A 26,010-nucleotide genomic window follows, 5' to 3' on the forward strand; every position below is an offset into this window, starting at 1 on the left:
ACTACGTACAGGTGGGGTTTGTAGACACGGATTGTGTTGTCCTGTGAAGTCATTGGAGGTCATCATACAAATTGCACAAAATGACAATTCTGGTGTGTCCTTTATTGGTTTATGGCTTTCAGATATAAATTCAGCACAAGTTTGGGTTGAAGTGTTGACCTAATTGAATAAAACTGGGGAATTAAAACAATTGTTCTTCATGAAATCAAGGGCTTCCACGTGACGTCACCCAATCACGTTCGTTACTACGAATGATAACGTAGGAATGGTATCGGGACGAAACGCGTTCTCGTTCAACCAAAATGGCTTTACTACGTGCGACATATTCGGGCGTACAGTGGGATGCGCAAGTATTGACATACAAATTGTCCATTGACTATTTTCATTTATATTTCTCAGGCATCCTACGCGTTGTTCAGAGGTTGTCAGCGTTTTTTTTTTCAATTCCTGAAGCTCTCATTGATGGCATAAAACACAGAATAAGCATGGTCATGAACAATTTGCTTGGTAATATTTATGCATCACACTGTACCAATTGGTTAATTCTAGGCATGTTCATGAACGTATAATAGTATAAATAATATGTTCCTGATTATTATTATTACACAATAAAAACTATTATAAACTAATGGAAAGCAATTTTGTTCCGAATTCATTATTACTTTTATATACTTGGGAGAGACTTCTATTCGATTCACCAGATAAGTGAATGAATATCTAGCACTACTATTTCACATCAGTTCATACAGTTAGTGTGCTGTATTTTGTTATTTAAACTTTAAAAAGTGGTGGGGAAATTTTCGTCCAAGGGTAAATTTCTCGTATCGGACAAACGGCTGAAATTTGCTAGTTCATTTAATTTGAATATTCGTACTTACGTATTCTGCATTGAGAAACATTGCTGAAGGTGGCATTTCGCTTATTTCACGGAAATAAGCTCTATTTGCGACATATCGAGTAATTTTCTTCGTTTCTTTTTGCCTTCGGTTAACACGCAAAATGGCGGCCACAGTTTCACTACCGTACTCGGCATGCAGTGTTTCCACCCCACTGCACCCAGAAATACCTACGTAGCCCCACAAACCATTGACGCATAGCCCCACGAACCATTTCCGGTAAGGTTAGGTTAGGTAGGGTCACGTATAGGTTACAATAGTTAAAAATGGGTTTCGAAAAAATATGCGTAGCCCCACGAACCATTGACACATAGCCCCACAAACCATTTGCGGTAACGTACCTTATTCAGTTACAAAAACACGTGTTTGGAAACACTGACCGGGATTGCGTCATCACACACAGGCTACATCCACCTGGAAGTAAATGGATGCAAGAGCTTTCGTGCATCGGTCACACATTTATATCGAAAAATAGATGATTTACCGGCAAAATTCAATGAACGATGCGAGAAAACACTTCCCCGAACTTCCACAAGTATAAAGAAACTGCATTCGGTAAGTAATTTCTCCTGTAAATTTGAAGAAATCCGTTTGTCCGATACGAGAAATTTACCCGTCAAAGTTTTACATTTTGGCTCTCGCATAAATAAAAACTATAATTTTTGTAATTTTGAAAACTGTCTCGTTGGACTATAAATAACCTGTAATTTACAGTCAATTTTTGCGACCTCTATTCTGTGCGAATACTAACGAAATCGACTTTACTCACGTTAAGAGTAAAAATAAGCTTTCTGCTTTTTTTAACTTAAAATGAAGGAGGGGGGACGGACCCCCCTTCCCGACGCCCCTTGATAGATCATACATGACCCCCCCCCCCGAAACAAAGGGAATATGAAGCATTGTTAACATTTATGTTGTTGCATCACACATCGCCTGCGGGGGAAGGAAATAATTGCATGTGAAATTGGAGGCTATATTCACATCTCGGCACCTGCACGGTTGGTTGCACCCGGGGGGGGGGGGGATCAAATGACACCCAATTTCGCTGGGACGCCCTTGAGAAAGCAGCATGAAAGTGAAAGCGAGGCTTCAGGCACTTTCCACAGTTGGTCAACGCCCAAGAAAAGAGAATATCACTCAGGGCAACGACCTCTACGATTTCAGAAGAGGGCAGGATCTCACTTTGGACAATTTCTACTCAGCGTATATTGGGATGTACAAGTACTACGAAGCAATTTGTCCATCACCATGTTTATTGTTTGTTTTACGCAATGAAAGCTTCAAGAATTGAAACACAACACAAATAATCTACTGATAACCGTTGCACCAGCAGACGTAAAAATCTGTTCCTTGTGAACACGCAAAAATTCATGAAAACAGTCTTGGACAATTTGCTGAGCAAAGACTTCTGCATCCCAATGCAAGCACGTATGTAGAAATAATCGGGGAGGGGTCCAAACTGAGAAATGATAATGTAAATGTTTATATTGGACGTTAATATCATTTGCAGTTCTGTTCATAAAATATGTAAACTAATATTGTATTATTATTACAGGAATATATAAAAGACGATCTAGGAATAGACATAATAACAGCACATATTCAATATCTAGCATAAGTGTAGTTGAAATCGCCAAAATTCATATAAAACAACTATCCTGGCAAAGAAATTAATGACAAAAAGATACAGAATTGAATAAAAAAAAAGGATGTTAGATCCAGTGGACAAAATGAGAAAGTGAAGTTTCTAATCAAATATTATATGCATATTATTATAAGCAGCAGTATGCATAAATCTTATTTGGTATTGTCATTCAAAAGTCGTACATAGAATCGCAATCTCATACTTGCCTTCCTATAAGTTCGGCGTAACCCTCGATTGCACAATAAATGCTAAACAAGCTATATTTTAATTAAGTCTTTCGACGTCCATTAGTACAAGGATTCTAATAATATCTTATTTTAACAATTACTAAAGCCACATATTTATGGTGAAAAAAAAATCAAGATTTTGGTACCAAAATGGTGAATGTAATCTTATTGATTGATTTGCTTTATTTTACTTCACTTTTGTACCATCTTTGGCTAATTGCGAAGATGAGGATGAGTGATGAAATTAATGGTTGGACACTCGCAAACATCCATGCCCAGGCCGGGATATGGACCCTGAACCCCTGGCGTCGTAGCGCGATGAGCTAACCACTCCGCCACGTGAGCCGGCGAATGTAATTCTATATTTCATTTAAAATCTACCTTTCTGCACAAAAAAAAAACATTTCCTTTCTAATAGCACATATATCTACAGAATATTAAATTTGTTCCTGTATAGGAAGAACAAACAAAAGATAGGACAAGTAGTAGAACTTTGTTTATCCACCCCCCTCGTTTGGCTGGGATCAAGAAATAAACTGCCCAAGTTCCTATTGTTTTATTGCGATTTCATCATGCTACGAAAGCAACATAGTTCGATTTCGATTTACTTCTGTTAAAACATACTGCGGAGGTTTAGCGATTACTTAAGATTTTGTTCAAATATGCTTTCGTAGTTAGGTTAGGCATGCCAGTTATAAATTAGGCACGACTATGTAATCATTAAAATAATAATTTTGTGTGCGTGTCGAATCTAGAAAAAATATGACTAGGTGTATATGGCAAATTAAGCAACATAAGAAATGCAAAGTGGTTGCTTTACAAACGTTTTTAATAAGCTTTGGTAATTAACTAAACATTAAGTTAGTTAAATTTCCTCATCCTCTCCCACAGACAGAAACGTTTGGTAAATACTTGTAAAATTAGCCGACAAGTTTGATACGGTGCATGATAATATTATCTTACTAATTGCGGTCTATTCCGAACGGTTTAGTAATATCTATTAGCGTGTCTTCTCAACATGAAGTTGAAAAGTTCATAAAATACAAGAAAATAGGAGTAATAAAAAGGTACTAATACACTGAACTTGTTTACATATGAAAGTGAACACGTGGAAATACTGGAACAATCAAATGATAGTTGCTGTATAGAGTGGCGTGCTCTGAATTTTGGCATCTTTTTCTGCCTTTGACGTTATTTTAAGGAATACTGGGCCAAAGGGGGTAGGGTATGAGCCCATCAACCCCCCCCCCTTGGGCACGCTACTGGCTGAAGATGTTTCATTCGGATGTTGGGGTGGAAAATTGTAGTTATATCGGAGCGCTGTTTGTTTGTTTTTAAAACACATTAATCAAACAGGCACTAGAAAATATCAATATCCTTTGACACAAAGGAAGGTTAACTTATTCAAAAAGGAAACCGAACCGAATAGCATACGGCGTCGATCGGTGGCATTAACGGTATTTGTTCTGCAAGGTATAGCTGTTGAATTTCAAATAAGTGCATTGAAACAGTCCATCAGTCTGAGCAGAGGGCAACAATAGGTCAAAAAGGTGACAAAACTGAGAATAAAAATACATGTTCCACTCTTACCTTCTTCAGGAAAGCAGTTTTCATTTGCTACACGTCGATAGATTTTCCACAGGTGAGCTTCGTTGCTAGGAGAGCGTGTTCCGGCCTGCACCAAGAGCCGAGTTGGGAAGTGGCTCTCTGTGCTCGAGCGGCCGCGGTCGAACTGGCAGCCGGAATCAAGTGGAAAGCTGCTACAAGACACGCAGGGTTGCCAACCGCACAATCCTATTTGCCACCAGAATTAGAGGCTCATGCAACGGGATGGAGGACCAGACAAAACTCGCGTTAAAAGAGGAAGCAGGCAACATTGCATATATGAACTGGACGGACGACTAGTCGCCTGAAGTACAGTGAAATTATTTTCTTCGTTTTATCCTATCGTGTTATCCTAATCCTTTTTGTAGGTGTTTCTTCCAGGCTTATTCAGATGTGTAGTTTCCAGACTGAATTCTGTTCGTTCCGGAATGTTCCGTTGGCGCTAGATACTATGAAAATTGCGAGTTCATGTCTCGAAACGTACAACATTGAGGAACATCGTGATGATTGCACTGCCTGCGATCTAGATATCCGTAATAGAAATACAAATGTACGTTTGTGAAGCGTTTCGTGGGCATGCACTGGATTCTGAGATAACGACGACCACTAGCGCCGCCAAGGGGATGGGTTGAACAAGTCACCGGTGAAGTTCTGGGGCAATGGTACACAGCAGATCGGGGAATTTCATGTTGTTTGATTTATAATAATGCGGTTATGTGTGCTCACTTCAATGAAGAATTAAATTTTGTTGCCTTCCTACCACGTAACTCTGAAGCAAGGTCATTCCACCAACCAATAATCGTTCATTGCTTGTCATGGACTAACCCGTATGCACCAGTCTGGCACTTTTTTAACCTCTTCCTTTACGTACTTCAAAATATATTCTTGGCATGAACAGCTCTTAACCCTGTTGTTTCACCTCTTCTAGAACATGTCAGTGTCTCGTGTTCAGAAATTTGCAAGAAACATGGTTATTCCATTTGAATACAAATATGCAAAATATACACTAATACAATGAAACTGAATGTATTTTTGTTATTTTACGCAACATTCTTACATCTCTAGATTACCTGATAGGATTCCCGATTTAGTAGCGCGTTACGCTAAGTGATAAAGTCCATTTAAGCTGAGATTGGCGAATGAGGCCAGGGTCTGATTTAAAGCCATGAAATGGTACAATCGAATCCAGATCTCATTTGGCTACAGTGGAATCCATGAGCATTACCGTGCAAATTGTCCATGACTATTATCATTAACTTTTATTTTACATCCTATGTGTTTTTAAGCAATGGATTTTTATGTATGCTGGTGCAGAAGTTGCCAACAACTTGTTTTGAGTTTTCTTTTAATTCTTGAAGCTCTTATTGGGTGAAATAAAATGCATGAACATGGTGATGGACAATTTGCACGATAATACTCATGGATCCCATTGTACAATCGATTTGGTCAGGGCAGTACTTTCTTTCTATTCCTTGTCCAGATTTCTTTTCTGGCAACAGTCGGGACGTGAAAATATGTCCCGGATTGGTTTTCGTTAGCATACAAGGCATGCAGGGTTGTTGTCTTTTCTTACAAGAATCACTGCTGATACGTAATGTAAAGGAAAATAGTAAATTAATTTGTGCTTTATTAAAATAATTTAAACTTCACATTTGCTTTTGATTCTTAGAATGCCTCAGAAAAAGCAAGAAAACTTTCCGTTAAAATGAAATTTTTCGCATTTTAAACTTTATTTCTTGGGGGGTGGGAGTGGGGTTAATAGTCAGATGCAGTATCTTAATTACAAGCTTTATAAGCTGACCTCCGTGGCGGAGTGGTTAGCACACAGGGGTCGCTGGTTCGAATCCCGGCTCGGAGTTTGTGAGTGTTCCTTCGACAATTTGATCATATCGTCACTCATCTTTAACTTATCAAGCCTCTTTCTGTTACGCAGCACCTAAGGCCTGGAATGCGCCACGAAATCTTACCAAAAATCAAAACTTCAGACGTATTCGCGATATGCTCCGTGAATCACTGATTAACGATCAGAAGCAGGGTAAATCAACATATGAATAATGAAAAATACTGAGAGTTGCCAGAAATTATTTTTATCTTATTTTCAACTTCCTCGACTTTAATTAGCTACTTTATTATCTAACTCACTACTAAAATTGTTCCATTGTATATGATTTTATTCCTATTGTATTTTATTGTACTTTCTTGTTTAATTTCTTTGTAATCTTGAATTTTATTTTATTTTATTTTAATCTGGACTTTTTGCGGTTAGGTAAACCATCAACAGCTGAACATCGCCCAGCAATAAAGTCAATTTAAGTCAATCTTCGCAGTTAACCGAAAGTGACAGAAAAGTGAAGTAAAAGAAATCAAATCCAAGTTTTATGATTTGACAGCTTGTGAATTGTTAACGGCGAAAGCTTCAACAATGAATGAATGAAAGAGACGGAGGAGTATAGCAGCCAGTGGCGTAGCGTTATAGTACGCCCGTACGCCCGGCGTTCCCAGATTTAAAATTTCAAAAATGCTTAAATGCTGTGATTATAAAGTAAAACGTGACTAATTTCATATATGTTTGACCTTCATGGCATTATAATAGCTATTTTTCGCGATCCGCTTGCAACGCTCCACTAACAACACTCGTTCTAGCATCTTTTTTCAATGCCTTTCCTGGCCGGACGCCGAGCAGGTTCGGCGTAAAGGACTCTATATTCCTTGCTGCCTTTCTGGAGGGAAAGCTTCCATTTCTACAGCACGGGCGTAAATGCTCTCTCGTATGCCAGCGTACGGAGCAGCAGAGGTCTACCGTGATTGGTTCATGTGACCCTTCCTTCCTTCTGAAGCAGACGACAGCGGCAGAATTCCTACCCGGTTCTTCGCTCTTCGCGCTCATGCAACTCGTGGTATGTGATGCTACAATACGCAATATTGGCTGACGTAACTTTACCAATCTCAAATATACCACTTCTTAATGGCCACTGCATTGTATAATTTATCGCACGAACAGCGATGTGCATTAGAAACTAAAAGATCAACAAAGTTTTTGTCAAAAAAGTTGGTGAAGTCCTCGTGGTAGAAATTCAGCCTGTGGCTGCTCTACCACTTAACCCGCAAAACTATTATTTTTTTATTGTATTTTCTTCGTTATTATCTAACTACTTAATATTGTGTCAATGGAAATGTTTAGCATTCATTTGAAAACTCTTAACATCGAATTTTAAAATGTTTATCAGCATTCTCAAGATGTAATAAACACTGGGCTGATTTACTAATCGACAATGTAACGTCAGTAGAGTGTACGATATTTGGATCATCCACTCTGCTTTGCACAGTGCGCCAAGACGACAGAGGTACCTGGTTCGAATCCCGGCGTGAGCACGGGTGTTCTTTGTGAGTGTCCCTTTACCAATATCATCAATCATATTCATATTCGCGATCAACCAAAAGTGGTAGAAAAGCGAAGTATAATAAACCAAATCAATCAGTAGTTGGATAATCTACAACAATGACGTCTACTGTTGTGCAGAGGCGCTTGTAATTCAGGTAGGTTTTTAATGACTTGCGTCATGCAGAAAGGTATAACAAAAAGATATAAAACAACAGAGTTCAAAACATTTGTGGCATACTGAGGTATCTAATTTTCTAGCTAAAACATGCATGGATGATGTTTTATTGAAAACCCAGCTGATTTCAGGCAAATAAACAATACTTGTGGTAACTAATACTATTATAAGTAAATTATTAAGCAAGAAAGGGCCGACCCTTCCTTCGGACTTGGCGTTCCCACCCGAAATGTCCATGCTACGCCGCTGATAGTAGCCATGAGATCCTAGTCCAGCCTCAGGTTCGTTTTAAAAAATAATATCTTCTACTTTTTGTTGGATTTAAAAAAAGTCTCGCTTTTACTCACTGATAGTCTTGGTAGAATGTAACAGCTAAGTCTCCGCCACACGATACAGCCCAATTGTGCTATATTTCTAACAAATGAAGATCTTTTGAAAACAGATTTACGAAAGATAATATGTAGAAGGACTACAAAAAAAAGCAACACTTTATCCGGTTGGTGATTTTTCTAGGTAAGTTGCAACACTGTTCAGTTTCGATTCCACGCCTGCTCACGAGAGCTGGGTCACGTGAAGCGGAGTCCGATGTGGAACCCATCTCCCAATGTTACCTGTTTCCATTCATCACGAAGACGAAAGGTTGGTAAGGGGGAGGGGGATAAATCTTGGCACGCCCCCGTCCTCATCAATATTCGGTACATGCCCGTGTTAACACTTGTGCGTCAAGTTTGCATGTTCTCCCCCCTGCACGAAGTGTATGTACACGACCCGGTCACGCGTCACTAATGTTCGTTTTCACTTTTTTTTCCCTCAATGTTCTGTACAGACAGCGGCGAATGTAAGAGCAGGCAAATTGTGCACTGCTATTTTCATTCGCTTTTATTTTACATTCTGTGTGCAGTGTTTCTGGAGGAAAGAACTGCGTTGCTTCTGGTTTAGGCGTTGTCCTCTGCTTCGCTGGATGGGCTTTTTCTTTCAACCTTTGAACCTCTTACACCACAAAACAAAATAGATGAATATGACGATATACAGCAACCTATTCACTGTTACATTTGCTACGTACATTCGTTACCATTTCTTCCACAGTATAACGTAACAACACAGAAACAATCAGGGGTGCCCATCCCCCCCCAAGACCAATGGCTCATCCCCAAAAATCATGTCATGCGTCCCCCCCAAATCATATCATTCGCGCCTTTAAACCATTTCGTAATCCCCACAAAATATTTAATTACGACAGCGTGTCTACCGAAAGCAACTTTTTTCTTAGCTTTACTGAACATTATAATTGATCTGCCCTCCCTAAACAGGGGTGCCATCACTCAAGACCACCCTTAAAATCGTTCATCATAATCAAGAATATCGCGTGGATCCCACTTTAAACTGTAGGTTGAGTCCCGATTAGCCTTAGAGTGCATAAAGTGGACATAAAGCACCAAATCACCACATCCATTTCTTTGCAGGCTTTGAAGAATATTAATTTAATGGGGTGTCAATACTTTCTTAAGATCCCGAGATATTTAGTCTTTTCCTTTTCCAGATTTTCCTTTGGCATATTCGGGGTCGAAAACGTGTGGATGCCTTATCGCTAAATACAGTCTCCAAAATGTAATGTTCGAACTCTCTCTCCACTACAGAAATCCCTTGACAATCTAAGATTTAACACTTTATCAAGAGCTTTCTATCTCCCCCTTTAAATTTAATACTCAATCATAACCACCAAAATTTCCATGCCAATTTTAGACTTACTGTTAATATTGAAGAGGGGATATTGCCTCCTCTAAAAAATTAATTCTCAGTCTCCACACCAGAATTTCCGCAACAGTCTAAGACAATAGTAATACACACGAATTGGATATCGCATTCAATTTAATGCTCAATCCCATTTTAACTAACTAAAGCACTCGCCATAATCTAAGACCTACAGTTGGATACTGTCCCCCCCAAAGTTTAATTCAGAGCCCCCCTCAGAACCCAGGTGTCAATTAAGGCCTAATATGTACGAGTTCGATACCCCCCTCCCTTTTCGATAGTGCCCTAAACACTTTCATTTCTTCATCTAATGGATTGAATATGATGCATTTAAGGTGTAAATTTTTTACATATATTTTGGAAAAGATATAAATGTTGAATTTTATATTATTTGAAGGGAAAAAATCCCCCCAAAAATCTCGATGGCGCAACCTGGCCATAAAAACCCCCTGTGGGCACCCCTGGAAACAATTAAACAAGAACACAAGAATGAAAACCAGCCTTGCCAATAGGTTGTCCGCAATGACGTACTCTGGCGGCCAGGTCCAGACAGTACACCTGAACAAGAACAATATCCAGATAAAGATGCTTACTATAGTCTATGGAAAAGCAAACGGTTGCACGACATTTTGAAGTCACAAAAACCTGGACAAGTAACAGGTTTTCTTGCAATTAATCCACGGCCGACATGAACTCATAAGGTGATTTACTAAATTTCATGAAATTACATTGTCGAGTGTACTATTTGTATTATATTTTGTGTTTATATTGTAAAATATTGAAACAAAATAATTCTTATTGGTCATGGCAATAATTTTTATTTCATGTTAAGTATAATACGTACTCATCAGTATATTCAATTTATCTGAAACCGGAAACTGTAAATGCGTTTATTGCTTCTGAAGAAGAAAGCAACTGGAGATCAGTTGTCAGACTTTTTTTTCTGTCTGCATTAGCGTATAATTTCGTATTTATTTCATGGATAAATTCTCCTTTAACCGTCGTTCCGTCATCGCGAAGAAAACAATCCCAACCTCTACATTTCTAATAACTAGAGCCCGGAAGTTAAGGCATTTATTTTCGTTAAAATAGGCAGGCAAAAAGACATTTATAATGTGGTAAATAGGCACTAAAAATGAAAAAAAAGGCAAAATAAACCGAAAAAAGGCACATTTGGAAGTCGCTTACTTTTATCTATAATTTCTGGCAAAATGTTAAAATCTAAATTGGGAAGAGCATTTCAATTTTCTCCGTCTTGATTGCACATAACTACAAGGTGCATTTTAAGTTCTAAACATTCATTGATAGTCGTCTGTCAGAGAGAATGTTTTTCATAATAGAAAATGATCTTTCTACTTCGACAGAAGTTATTGGAGCATACATAAAACAAGCTAAAGTAGCTGGACTCATTTGGTAACAGCATTTTCACCTTTTAGAATATCACAAATTGTTTTCAATTGTTTCAAGTCCTCATTTGCACTCAATACCCGTTAGCACTTTTCCGCAACAGCTCACCCCTTTTCTCCTGGCACTTCCATCATCTGCTGCATAGATTCCTCGAAGATTTTCATGGATGCTATAATTGTAATTGTCTCTGGCAATGCACCATAATGTGCAAAAGTAAACTTGAATAGCACAGGAGTTTTTTCACTTCACGAATTGAAGCCGCTTCATTTTCTGGAAGAGCATCGATCACCTCACTGATTTTTTGAAGGTTGTTAGTACAGCGCCTTGAATAACGTAGTGTGGAAAACGACCCAAAAAACTGGTTCCCCGAGACGATGACAAGTAGATGGCAGTGCGATCGACCCAGGTGCTAATTTTGTTATGAAAGTTATTGCGGCTTAGTTAGTTTTTGGAATATATTGTGTAGATTTGTTTCTCTAGAAAGGCGGTAAGTGAATTGATGGAAACAGTTATATTTGTGGAGTGATTTGCAGTCACGAAATGGCATTAATTTGGAAAGAAAAGTAAAATAAAATTAATAAATAAATAGCATGCATTACGCAAGAAGAAACATCGCAATGTGATTCCGGACGTCAGGTCGTGGACTGTGTATTATAGTTTATTTTTCTATGTTATTAGAATATAAATAGTACCCTGAGAGATATTTCAAACCGAGGCGACAAACCACAAATGTCGCTTGAAAGCGAGCAGTCGGATATCAATGCAGCCTTTCGAACCGTAGGGACAAAAGCTCTGACTGCACCGTTTCCTCAAGGAGATTTTACACCAAAGCGACACGCGACAAACGATACGAGGATTTCACACCAAAGCGACACGGGTCATTCGGTCCAAGGCAACTTTCATACCGAAGTGACACATGTTGCTTGGAAAGGAGCCATTCAAGAGCAACATTTCACATCGTAGCGGCATGACGGGAAGCACAGGCCAGCGTTCGGTTGGTGAAATCCTCAAGCGATAAGTGTCGCGTGTCGCTTTGGTGCGCAATCTCGCTAAAGCAAGACACTCATTGCATCGCGTATGCGCGAACAACAAACTACGGCAACATGTTGCAAGCTATTGAGGAAATGGCCCAGTTTGAGCGACGCAGAAGCGACAAAGCGACACGTGTGGCTTATCGTGTCGCCTAGATCTGTTGTTGTATTGTGCGGTTTATCGTGTCGCCTATCTGTTGTTCGCAAGTAACGCTTGCTAATAGACTGAAGGCACCATGTCCCTTGTCACTTAGTTGGGAACTCCCCCTGTAGCGCGTCGCTTCGGTCTCAGCACCCTTCCTTTAAGGAGCTTTCCGACCGAAGTAACAAGTAGCACGCGAATACGCCATATGAACGTGTCGTTTGCTGTTTGGACCCTCATGTGCAATGAATGCTATTTTACAGTCTGGAAGTGTGTGTCACTAGTGTGACAGTGTGAACATCCCGTGTCGCTTGTCCCATTGGTTTGAAAGTTGCCTTACACTCATGTCGATGGCACTAAGAAAGTTCTGTGAGGTTCCCCTTGTCGTTTCATGCAATCATCATTATCATCATCGCCGCGATTAGTTTAAAGCGGAAGAAAAGAGACAGTAAATATCAAAAATACACATGCTTCAGTGTGTATATCTTTAAAAGAAATTATGATGATGATGATAATAATGAACCTAATTCATACACAAAAATTTAGTTGCCAAGAGCATTCCACGCGTATTTTTTCTCCCGTATTATTAACGAAAGTATGACGATAACAGGACGTGGTCGACTGTCTAGAATGTTCGTTAATATCTTCGCGACCACTGTACCAAATATCATAGCAATTATCACATTCATAGAAATGCTTCATGTAAAAGAATCAGACGTTGCAGCGAAAACTCCATTTACTTCCATTATAAGCAGTCGAACACCAAGCACCGGGGTCAACACCAGCGCCTCTAGCGGATCATTTTCGAGTGGAACCAGCCTGAGAGCGCAGAAGCATGCCGTTTTCCACACTACGTTATTCTAGGCGCTGTAGTTGTTAGCATAATATATAGCTGCTGATATCCAGGTTCCCTATCTCGTCAAGACTGGTTGCTGAGGTAAACTAAGCTCAATCGCAACTTCCTGAAATTTTCGGGTTCGAGAGGGGGATTTCAGAAATATTTTCTTTGTGTTCGAAATCAACCTGTCCACTTCAGCAGTCAATCATGCACAAGAAATGTTAACCGAAAGGCAATATCCTGACTCAGCATGAAATACTTTTTTCTCACACTTTTCTCCTTCAGCAATGTTGAAACATGCTTGAGTTCAATATTACTTAAATAAGGCGAAAATTATTCACATAATAAACGGAAGAAAAATAAATGCCAACAACGTTTTTTGGGAGAAAAATAATATATATATACACATTTTTTTTAAAAAAATGGTCAAATTTCATTGAAAAAGGCAAAAAAAGGCATTATAATTAAAAGTAGGGAGTGGGGTCCCAAATAGGCAAAATAGGCAAAATAGACAAAATGAAAATGCTTCCAAAACATTCGAAACAACATAAGAAACGTATATCCGTAAAAATTTTATCAATATATGCAGTAGATAAAAATAGGCATTTTGCCAAACGTCCGGGTTCTACTAATAACATTGCTAAATATTATTTGAATGGGCAGGTGCCAACGCCAACAAAAATAAATCAAGATCGCGAACTCCATATTCGTATGAAACGCTCACAGAGCCACCTACCGAACGGTTCGAAACCACACCGCTTACATCAGTTATTGGACAGTCAATATTAACCTATTTAGCATTTTATGCGCAGTAGAAGGGTAATATGGTATTAAAACAGTTAAATATATAATAATTCGATACCGAGAAACGAATGTTACTATTCTACATAAAAATAACTTCATATTGGTATAAAGTCAATTATGATTCGTTTGAACGACTACCTGCCACCTGGCCAAGCGTTCTCACCGAGGGAAATACTCTTGCACGTCCATTAGCCTCGAGTTTTCTATACACGTTAATCAATGGGGACAATTTGGACAGACGAATTGTTGGACAAATTTAAGGAAAGGTAGTGGCAGACAGAAGTTGAAGGTAGAATAACGCAAGAACTTGCTTAAGAGTGTGTCTGTCGTTATCTTAGAAACTTTACATAATAGGATAGTATATTTCCAGAGGAAAATCTGACATTGGGGATTTTTTCTTACGGGTGGCAACATTGAGTCGTGGTTCCAGTTTCAGAGGTGACACAATCAACAAGGTCTTGGAGAAGGGGGAGGGGGAAGAGGAGATAAACCAGCCTTCCGGAGGTGAGCTCATTTGTGCGGAAGATTCACCAGGCCAAACCCACAGGGGTGACCTTGATTCATTTGCAAATAGCTGCCACACCTTCATTCCCGACCCAGGAGCACGCAAACCTTGCTCACAAAGATCGTTAGATGTCCTGCAGTGCGAAGGGAAAGACACACAATGGCCAGTAATCACCTTTACCTCTCAGCTTTGGACCTAATTTGCCTATTTCGTTTCCGTGAATAGATTCGTTGGATTTCAGTATAGGCGTAATTTGGCGGAGGCAAGGAAGCACTCCCCCCCCCCCCCCCAAATCAGGTTTATTAAAATTTACAAGTTAGTTGACCTGAGGAGCAAAGTAATAAAGAGAAATATACAGGGTGTTTCTGTGACATTGTTACAGACTTGCAGGGATGATGGAAGGGAACAAACGCAACAAACTGAGATAGGGAACCCCTTGTCCGGAAATGCCCCAGTCAAAACTCAAAACTTACAAGCCAAAACCTTCGAAGGGTAGGCAACCACGCACAACGCGGAGGGGAGCCATAACAGATGTCTGGGGAAGTGGAAAACAAACACAGAAGAATCACTGTAGTGGCTTTAATGAGTAGTAACTGCAGCAGTTGTTCAAAGTGACGCCACCCGCCTCGATACGGGCATAATCTCTGTCGCATCTGCTCTAATATCGCAGGAGTCGTTCGGACCAGTACACAGGCTGCAAGGATTCTTGCCAAGAGTTCCTCTACACTACTCACAGGTGTCCCGTATACAACACTTTTGACCTGACCCCATGAGGTCAGATCAGGTGAACGGGCAGGCCAAGCAACAGGTCCGCCTCTTCTTATCCACCGCTGAGGGAACATCTGCGTCACAACATCACGAGCACCAGCTACGAAATGGGCAGAGGCCCCGTCATGCTGAAACCACACGCGTTGACGAACGAGAAGTGGGGACATATTCCAATAACTCGGGGAGGATGTCTCTCAGAAACGCAGTGTACACTGGTCCAGTTAATATAACATTAAAATGCTGACCAAGGCATACTTTTATAGTATAAAAGTTTGCTTTGGTCAGCATTTTAATGTTTTAACATGGAAACAAGGCTTAACAGTGTTACCAATGGTCCAGTTAATCGTGGCGGTAAAAGATACGGACCTATTAAATGTTCCAGGGAATGCGGTGGATTCTCTCCCATTCTTTTGTGGTTCCCCTCCGTGTTCTGCGTGGTTGTCTACCCTTCGAAGGTTTTGACTTGTAACTTTTGACTGGGGCATTTCCGGCCCAGGGTTCCCTATCTCAGTTTGTTGCGTTTGTTCCTTCCATCATCCCTGCAAGTCTGTAACACGGTCACAGAAACACCCTGTATGAGATTTCGCAAACGTCACAGATACTTAGCAAATAATCCTGGATGCTGTTTTTATGAGTTGGAAAACTTTTTGAGTCCCTTTCTCAAAGTTAAGCCCCAGGTTTTATTTTACACCCTCAAAATTAGGCCCCAATAAGTTGCGCTCATGGATCTGTAAAAAAAATAGTCTCCTTACTTAATTACCCTTCATTGTTCTATATTATTTACACTATCCGTGGTCACATCGCTATTAAATTCTCTTTTTGACTGATTTAGTGTTTTAAGTCCACTTTGTGCACCGGACCTACAGTTTAAAGTGGGATCCGAACCACTATGTGCCTCCACAGGGTATCGAACCCCAGACCCTTGATTACAAGGCAAGGACGCTACCACTGCGCCACCGGGGAGGATCCCACTTTATTATTAGAAAAGTCAGGAGGATGAGAACTGAGGCACTCAAATCTCTCAAAACAGAAGGGTAAAAATCACGGAAAAATACAAAATAAGTACTAAAATTGATTAACATACAGATTTTTAATTATTTATACAGATTAGGCACTAAATAATCAGTTATCTTCGAAATAGGCATTTACGTAGGCAAAAACAGGCACTGCAAAATTCAGGCATTCGTATCAGACATCGTCTGACACGGATTTTTAATAAAACCCTAACAAATTTTCTGAACAAGAAACAAAGGAATTTGGGGCAACTCCTCAGCCAACTTATCACACATATATTGTTCCATAAAATTCTAAAATAAATCTCTGAGATCATGCCACCCAATGCTTTTCAAGATTGGCACAACTGCATACATACAAGTTCGAAAAAAGATTGGCAATTAGTGATGTCAAATTGTATATTTATGTTCTTATATGAACAGCTGTAAATAAAAGATAAGCTTATTCAAAACTGAGTTAGTTCTATTTAAGTTTCTTCTTTTAGTTTAAATTTATCAGCTCTCAAAATATTTTTCAAATTTTTGAAGAAAAAAAACAACTCAGTTGGTGCACTTCTACCTCAAAGAGACACTTAGGGATGGACGCTATCGAAAATTTGATATCGCGATACATCAAGAAAATATCGTCACAGACGATAAGATATGATAGTTTTCCACGTGAAATCGGCGATATATCGTTTCCACGAAATATATCGTCAAATATTGTGACGATATATGGCCAAGACAATATATATCGCCAAATATCGTGAGGTTATTTATTAAACAAATGATGCCACAGAACATTGTTCCATTGAGGCATACATACATATTGTACATTACATATATTTGTGCATAACAAATTGTTTCACTAATTACTATATAGACGAACCCCTCACTCAGTTTTCTACTGAGTCAGTAGGGCTCTTTTGAATGATTGAAGTGACATATTGTTTATATCAACACTCGGATCATTTGATACCACTTCATTATAATATTTACCCATTTTCCACATCGGAGATATCTTTACATAGTTGGTTTTAGATTTCGGAAAATGAAACAACCCGGATTTCGGTCTGGTTCTCATTTGAGGTACACAATATTGTAATGCACATAGTAACCCTATAGAGTCTATTTTGTTATTTACAATTTTATATAGCGTGCTCATCAAATTAAGATTAAACCTTTCTTCAATTGTTTCAGTTAAACTGCGATACAAGCTCAGAGTACGGAGTGAATTTAGGGTACACTTTGTATTTCTTGTACTTTACATACCTCAAGAATTTGGATTGAATCATCTCTATTTCCCGCATATGTTCTTTTTGTCCAAAGGCTGCCTGCCATATTACCGATGCATATTGTACGAGTGAGCGTACTAGGGAGACATACAAAAATTATTAATATTGATGTATGATATCGCCAAATATCGTGACGATATATATCGCCAAATATCGTGACGATATATCATGAACACGATATATATCGCCAAATATCGTGACGATATATCGTCGACACGATATATATCGCCAAATATCGTGACGATAAATCATGAACACGATATATATCCCCAAATATCGTGACGATATATCATGAACACGATATATATCGCCAAATATCGTGACGATATATAACCCACACGATATATATCGCCAAATATCGTGACGGTATATCGTCGACACGATATATATCCATAAATATCGTGACGATATATCACGAACACGATATATATCCCCAAATATCGTGACGATATATCACGAACACGATATATGTCCCCAAATATAGTGACGATATATCGCCGACGATATATGACGCCAAAATATAATGACAATATATCGTCTAGTTGATATCGTATGGACGATATTGTTTCATTATTGCGATATATCGTCCAACGCTAGTGACATTACTTTACAAAAACTACAAACAGGTTAAACAATCTCGCCCTACAAAATCCCCCCCACCAAAAATTTCAAGAGGAGACTTTTTGTTATAAGAACGTAGATAAATAATTAGTTTTAACTTCAAATATACTTCCTAAGAAGTAATCAAAAACATATAGAAAGAACGAAGGATAATGTCTCTCTCTGTATGTGCTTGCCAGTGTTGCAAGCTCTTTCTCTCATTTTCAACAGACCATTGACAGATCTACGGGAGAGAAACATAAGTATGAAATATAATTGAGTTATATTAATAAAAAGTCAATATCAAACTAAATATTAGACATAGTAAAGCAATCTATACTATTTTGCAATTAATTGACATATTTAACGAGTTGGTAGAGGAATTAGTTTGCCACTTTATAAATAAGAAACAAATTAATTCCTTTTTAATAATATATATTTAAATGGTTAGTAATTTACTTTTATATGTAACATAATAAATAAGCAGGCCTGTACCATACAATAATTAGTGTGTGTGTGTGTGTGTGAAGCAAGGGCGCCCGCTAGGGGGAGGAGCAGACGGGGCACTTGCCCCCCCCCCCTGAGATTTCTGGAAATATTGGAATTCGAGTGGTGAAATTGTAGGGATATATTTTATAACAAAAAATATTGTTTTCTGTGACAGGCTGCTAGTTACAGCAACTATTATTATTAATAATATTAATTGGCGGCGATCAGGAGAGGCGTGGGGGCAGTTACCCCCACTCTTTGCCACTATTGTATATAGATAGATACACAGAATATTTTAAAAAAACATAGAAGTAGAAGTAGTAATAATAATAATAATAATAAAAAGTTTCTAGGAGACTGCCCCCCCTTGAGAAAAAAATCTGGGATCGCTCTTGGTGTGAAGTCTTCAATGAAAGTTCTGGTATAATACGATTAATATACGAAACGTACCTTCGTCGAAGCAACACAAAAGTCACATTGGTTCTCTGGGCCGCTCTCGAACACACAGTCCCAACAGCTTCCACCCTACCTACGGCTTTCGTCTTTGCTTGCATCACTCTTGCCGGGGGTTACGGCAGCTGCATGATGTCACCCCCCTTGGCGTCATAAAAGAGTGTCGCCAGTTTGTGCAACGCCGTCTTTGCTAGCACTTGTACACGTGGACATAAATGTGATTTCTACTGGTGCAATCAAAGTGATTATAACATGTAGGTATCTATTCGGAAATGGCCTGAACTTCCCATATGGCACAGTGGTAGCGTCATCGCCTTGTAATCAAGGGGTCCCGGGTTCGATACCTTCTGGTGGCACAGTGTTTCGGATCCCACTTTAAACTGTAGGCCCAGTCCCGATTAGCCTTACTCTTCACAAAGTGCACTTAAAATACCAACCCAATCTAACCATTTATTTAATGGAGAAGAAAAAATAATTAATATTTTCATAGATATAAGCTTTATCTTTTTACACAAGTATCATCTATATATTACCTCTTGCCACGTGTGTTGTGGGAACTGAATTCACCTTCTGCAAAACTCATGTTTTGGGGTCAATTCCATCAAAGACTTTCCAAGAAAGGCGATTGGCTGAAATCGCAAAACTTACCACCCCAATGAACAGTCATTTTATACTAGTGGACCTCTTGATTACAAAACAGCAACGTTAGCCACTACGCTATCGAGGAGGCAAGCCGTCCTCCAAGGTAATAACCACATAGGTGGAGTCCCGGTGATCAAGTTGGTACGGTCTCACACGGTTCCGGAACACCCTCGGTCTGTAATCGGGTCTCCCTTATCGCACAACGCGATACCAACTTCGTGTTGTGACGTCAGACGCGGAATGACTACGTTATTAGGTTAGATGTGTTACGTGTGGTTCTATTAGTATAAAAGCACCGCAGACGTATTATTTATGCTGAGGGAACTAAATTTAACAACTTAAGTATTTACCCTTAGAACGAAAGCACTTCACTGTGACGTCAGAACGCAAGGTTGCTAGCGAAATGTGCGATAAGGAAAACGCCCTCCTCTAATCCTCTGTGGGGTAAAGGCAACCGAGCGTGGTGCTGATACCATCACCTCAGCTATGGGCAAGATGGTGTATAGGTGGAACCCTACATGCCTTCATGGTATAGTACAATGCACAATGCAATTTTAGCTTTAAAGTAATTTAAATAATTATCACAGCCATTGGCGGCGATTAGGGGGAAGAGAGCAGTTGCCCCCCCACCCACACTTTTTGCAACTTTTGATCACGTACAGTCCTTGGCCCCTAGTTTTGGAACTCAATCGCCGCCACTGATCACAACCAGGGTTATGTACACTTTTTCGTCAGCCCTCACTTCCCCATCCTTTCCTACTTTTGAAGTTTCTTTTTAGGAATACTGGGTCGAAAAGGGAGGGGGTATGAAACCCACCAACACCCCTTGGGCACGCCACTGATCACAGACAGCGATTGTACTGTACCGGAGGATGAAAAATCTCTCCTGTGAAGTTGTCACAAAGCAGAATGTTGCAACAAGACCTTTTCTATCGCATAAACATATGACTTGTCAACTCCACCGCATACACAAATCCGTCCCACTGTTCCCCACAGCGAGTCACCAAGGTGTTCAAAAATTTACAAGCACCACTTCTTGATTTGTCGCCCGCCATAGGCAAACACCAGACTTCCAGACCCTAATCCTCTCGCAGTGGAAGCTTGGGAAAGAGGGACGCCATTTGCAACATTCGGCCCATGGAAGATTTAGTTGGACACTGGGGATGACTGAATGGACAGACGTTGTCTTGTGATTTAGAGCTTGCATCTCGCCCAGAAACTTAACGTTCTCTGCAAATATTCATCTCTTGTCTGGAATTCGAACCTACCGACTCCATGGGCGCTCGCAGGATTTTTACTCGGGGGGGGGGGGGGGGGTGCAGAGCAAGATTTCACATCTTGCCCTTTAGCCATTTTATGTTTTTAATCTTATATTTTACCTTTTATTATTGTTGTATAATTACGGTACAAATCATAAAACTGAAATTGAATTGAAAATACTTTGGCGTCGTTGACAAGTTCGGACTTGAGTCCACTATTTAAATAGGAACTGGATTCGCCTTGCTTCCATGTAACAAAGTAATTCAAATGACGGCGCGTGAATTTTCAAGGGTAGGTCCCGTCCCGGCTTCGGGGAATGATTTCCAGACTTGAGTTGCTGTTTTAAGTCCACTTTATGCACAGTAAGGCTAATCGGGACTGGACCTACAGTTTAAAGTGGGATCCGAACTACTTGTGCCTCCACCGGGTATCGAACCCGGGACCCCTTTGATTTCCAGACTTATCGGGATCCACAACAGTCGAGAAATTTCAAGGAGGCGAATTTAAAAGTGATTAATTCTTGGTATTTTCTGCACTATTATTGTCCGAAATGTCTTGAAGTTGACATTGTTATTCTAGAAGTGCGAAAATAATCACTTGAGGGGGAAATAGGGTGTAGGATTCGAGATCATTCCCGGCTCGGGAATGGCGAATTTTATTCAGTTTTGGACATCGGGATTTTGAAAATTTGCCTTCCCAATCCCGTCCCGCACACCTCTAGTTACGGCAGTCAACGTGATTCTCACGTCTCTGGTCGAAACAAAACGTTCTCTTAATTATTTATTATACATGACAGTTATCTGCTGTAACAGATATCACAGAAAACAATATTCTTTGTAATAAAATATCATTACAATTTTATCATTCGGATTACATTATCTTCATCCAGTATCTCAGGAGGGGCAAGTGCACCCTCTGCCCCCTCGCGGGCGCCGCATCAAAAATCCATTTCGTCAGGGCGAATATTTTATCTTGAGATTATAAGGAAAAGAGGTGAGACTGAATTCTACGTAATCCTAACACACGAATACATTTGTAGCAAATTAAAGAAACATGGAATGAATCGTAACAAGACATTAAAACAAATATATCCTACACCAGCGTGACAAGTTCTCTACATTGTGCAAGGTCAGGTGAACCATTATCAGTCAATGTGGATACCTGGGAAGAAGTTACGTCATACGTCATGCTGCTGTGTTTGATTTTTTCCTCTTTTTACCTTGAAAAGGCGAAATCCTTGACTAGACATGATGAAACGGTTAGTCTAGTAAATCGCAAGCCTCGCACTTGCAGGTACAAAGTTTTGGAAAGTGAAATACGCAGAATTGAATAGAACATGAATTCATAATGGTTCAATTGTTTGACTCGCTGTTATTTAATGTGGCTTTTGTACTATCACAGGCTAATCATGATGACAAGAACAAATAACTGTTAGATGAAATAGACGAAAGAACAAGGATAATGAAAAGTCGAAGACAAGTGACTAACGCACGAATTAGTAAATGGTTGTAGTGTTTGGTTCGGTTGAAAGCTTACAAATGACCTTCTCTCTTTCTCACACGCCCAAACATGTACAAAACATTAATCTCTAGACAGGTTTGATTGCTTGATTTGATGTTTCAAGCCCACTTTATGCACAGTAAGCCTAATCGGGACTGGACCTACAGTTTAAAGTGGGATCCGAACCATCATGTGCCTCCACCGCGTATCGCGCCCGAGACCCCTTCATTACAAGGCGACGACGCTACCAGTGCGCCATCGGGAGGCTCCTTTAGACAGGTCTATTCTGTATAAATATACAGGGTGTCTCCGTGACCTTGAATCAAACTGATCCAAGCACCAATATGATATAAGGAACACCGGTTCGGAAACTCATTAAAAAGTTCTAAGTAAAAAGCTCACGGAAACACACTCAATGCACAAAAACATTTACGTATTTCCTCCGCTCTCCGCCAGAAGAAAAATTGGAGAGGAATCAGGACGAAAGCGAAGCATCTCTTTTCATCAAGATGATTTGTCTATTCTAACATAACGTGGAATATGCTGCATCCTTAATTTGGTCCTTATTGTTAATTTGTCCTTACATATCAATCCCTGATAGAGTGAATTAGAAAATAATAATTAGAAGGAACTTACGTTTTTCACCAATTACAAATATGAAATCATTATATTTATATATTTTGAAAGAATTTAACCTGTTGCTCTTTGTATAATCCGATGTAATATGAAAACGTTTGTATTTTAAAAGTATAGTATTATTTTATCGCATTTCACACACATCTATTGTTCATTTGGCAACCCTGCGATAACGCCTACTCTATATGCAACCCACTAAGGCTTCGCGTAAGTTGGGTTGTCTAAAACGTCATTGTTCGAAAACTAGTGGTGAACACAGTACAGTGTGCCTCCGCCGGTATCGAACTCGGGACGCGTTGATTACGAGGTGACAGCTTTACCACCACAATGCCAAGTGAGGAGAGAGAGAGAGAGAGAGAGAATGGAGAAGTGAGGGGAAGGCAAGAGGGGAGAACGAATCACAAATAACTTATGCTCAAATACAATAATCGAACTGGACGAGTAGAGAGGTATTTGGAAAGTTCACTGGGGAGAAGAAATTCCAGTATTCTCTTTCGAAGTACATAGAGGTGGTGTTATATATACAAAAAAAAAACCCTAAGGATCTGGAGGGGGATTTCCCCCTTATGGCTGTGAAAATACCAGCCTGTAAATGAGTACTGTTGATTGATTGAATTATATTATTTTACGTCGCTTGTCTGCCACTTCTGGCTTATCGAAACGATGGGGATGAATGGGAACGCGATGAGATGGTTGAAGTGACAATCACAAATACATATGGACGAAGAATTCACGAGTAATGACTAATGTGTATTCCCAACCAGTTTCCCCGGCAAAATTCGAACCTGTGATTCCTCGATTACAAAACTATACGGTTTGCCATTACGATATCGAGAGGCAGGCACGTATCTAGAAATATGTGTCGGGGGGGGGGGGGGGGGGAGGGTCCGAACCAAGTCCCTCAGGAATAATAATGTTTAAATTAAAATAATTATATGAAATAAAATTAATATTAATTACAATACATAAATTAATATTACACGAATAAGTAAAAGGACTATATATAAGAATAGAGATATAGCCTAACAACGCATATTCATTACGTAGCTTACCTGTAGTTAAGATCGGAATAACTTACATAAAAGCAAGTGACCTGGCAATGAAATTATGTCAAATAGATGAATAATTGAATATTTATCGAATAACAAAAATGATGTTACATGTAGTTGGAGAAAAGTAAGTTTCTGATTAATATTTTATGTATATTATTTTGAGTAGTAGTGTACATAAATCTTCCTTGTAATGTCATTCAAAGCCGTATGACCCCAAAATAATCCTTGCCTTGTAAAAAGTTCAGAGGAAATTAATAATCATCGATTATGCAACAAATGCTAATATTTTCATTACTTAATTTTAGTACTTGGTAAGTCTTTCGGGGGGGTCCGGACCCCTGGACCCCCACCCTTAAATAGGTCCTTCCTGTCCTTCAAAGCCGTATGATCCCAACATAATGCTTGTCTTCCAATAAGTCCAGAGGAAATTATACAACAAATGCTAAACGAGTATATTATATTTAATTTTCGTACTTAATAAGTCATTCGGATTGGGGGGGTCCAGACCCCCTAAATACGTCCTTCCTGTCCTTCAAAGCCATAATATCTCAATATAATCCTTGTCTTCCAATAAGTTCAGAGGAAATTATACAACAAATGCTAGAGAGTATATTTTCATTTAATTTTCGTACTTAATAAGTATTTCGGGTGGAGGGAGGGGTCCGGACACCTAAAACGTCCATCCTGTCCTTCAAAGCCGTATGATCCCAATATGATTCTTGTCTTCCAATAAGTTCAGAGGAAATTATACAACAAAGGCTAAAATAATATATTTTTCATTATGTAATTTTATTGATAAATCTTTCGGGGGGTCCGGACTCTCTTGACCCCCTAAATACGTCCTTATCGAGAGGCCTTTTTCAAAATAAAAGAAAATATATTTTCTTGTACTTTTGATGGTGCTGCAATGTAAGCAAAGAAGGGCGAAACGGACAAGAACTACATACTAACATTTCTCTGTCATTACGCTTCTGAAAGTAGGGCCTACTTGTCCTTTTATATGTGTTTGTAATGTGGGATCCACGACTATTACCGTACAAATTATCCATCACCATGTTCATGCACTTTATTTGACCCAATAAGAGCTTCAAGAATCAAAAGAAAACTCAAAACAAGCTGCTGACAACTTCTGCACCAGCATACATAAAAATCCATCCCTTAAAAACCCATGGGATGTAAGAGAAAAATTAATGAAAATAGTCATGGACAATTTGCACGGCAATACTTATGGATTCAACTGTATAAACACAGTCTTGTTTCAAGGAACTTATTGCTCTAATGAATATCTCTGTTGCCTTGTAATCAAAGGGTGCCGGGTTCGATCCCCTGTGGTACCATATTGGACAAAGATTCGAAACCCAATTTAAATTGTAAGCTCAGTTCCGATTAGCTTATCCGAGCATAAATTGGGCGTATGCCTTGTTTTGTATTAACATTATGGGAGCATACTCACAAAAATTTAAACAACGATATTTCTCACATGCAGCATGCAAAAGATCTGTTACTGATACTTCCACTTGGCTCTAGTAAATTGGAAGAAAAGGATACCACACTCACTTTGAAGTAAGATGTAATCTGTAGTATCAGACGATTACTAGAGCCACCTACAGAATCGTTCCATACCAACCTTTAGGATGTTATGCGACTTCAAGAGCCAATCACGCTTATCTTAATAATTCATATCGCAAACTGATAATTTTTCTTTCAAATAATATTTGGTGTAAAAATAGATAATTCCTAACTCAATACATCTTATACTCATTAATTAGTTTCCTTAAAGTAATGACTGGATATTAATATTAAGGTATATTTACGATTCGTTTAATCGGCTGGCCTGCCATCTGGCTGAGAGTTTGAAATGAGAGCTTTTTCTTCTGTACGACTAAACTTCCTGTTTTCTGTGCATAGTAATCC

At 39.3% G+C, this 26,010-nt stretch overlaps 1 protein-coding gene across 1 annotated transcript in view; it reads right to left on the minus strand.

Moving 5' to 3' along the window:
• Positions 1-26,010, minus strand: part of LOC145981605 (growth factor receptor-bound protein 10-like) — a 272,875-nt gene that overhangs the window by 96,921 nt on the left and 149,944 nt on the right. The window lies entirely within an intron of this gene.

This window comes from Lepisma saccharinum, chromosome 29, assembly GCF_977018435.1.
Source record: "Lepisma saccharinum chromosome 29, izLepSacc3.1, whole genome shotgun sequence".
Classification (NCBI taxonomy): domain Eukaryota; kingdom Metazoa; phylum Arthropoda; class Insecta; order Zygentoma; family Lepismatidae; genus Lepisma; species Lepisma saccharinum.